The sequence below is a fragment of the Solanum tuberosum genome, unplaced genomic scaffold, assembly GCF_000226075.1.
Source record: "Solanum tuberosum cultivar DM 1-3 516 R44 unplaced genomic scaffold, SolTub_3.0 scf00055, whole genome shotgun sequence".
Taxonomy (NCBI): domain Eukaryota; kingdom Viridiplantae; phylum Streptophyta; class Magnoliopsida; order Solanales; family Solanaceae; genus Solanum; species Solanum tuberosum.
The window spans coordinates 1,231,183-1,231,497 of NW_006238981.1; positions in this window are offsets into that span (position 1 = coordinate 1,231,183).

A 315-nucleotide genomic window follows, 5' to 3' on the forward strand; every position below is an offset into this window, starting at 1 on the left:
GGGACAGCAGTGCATTTACTAAAAACGAGCGGTCTACAGTAAAATCTGACAACACCACAATATTCTCCTCGAAAAACCACTCAAGATAGCCTCAAAAATCACCAAAATCGGATCTAAAATGGCTAAGAAAACAAGTCTCAAAAATTTCCAAAATCAAGCTTACAAAAAGAGGTCTGGCAGCAGGTGTTTTTCGAAAATTACCTCAAACGGGGACTCCAAATCACTATCCGAGCTCACCAACACGTTGTCCTCGAAAAATCTCACAACTTTGCCTTTTGAATCGCCCAAATCGGTTGAGAGACGAGAGAATTAAGA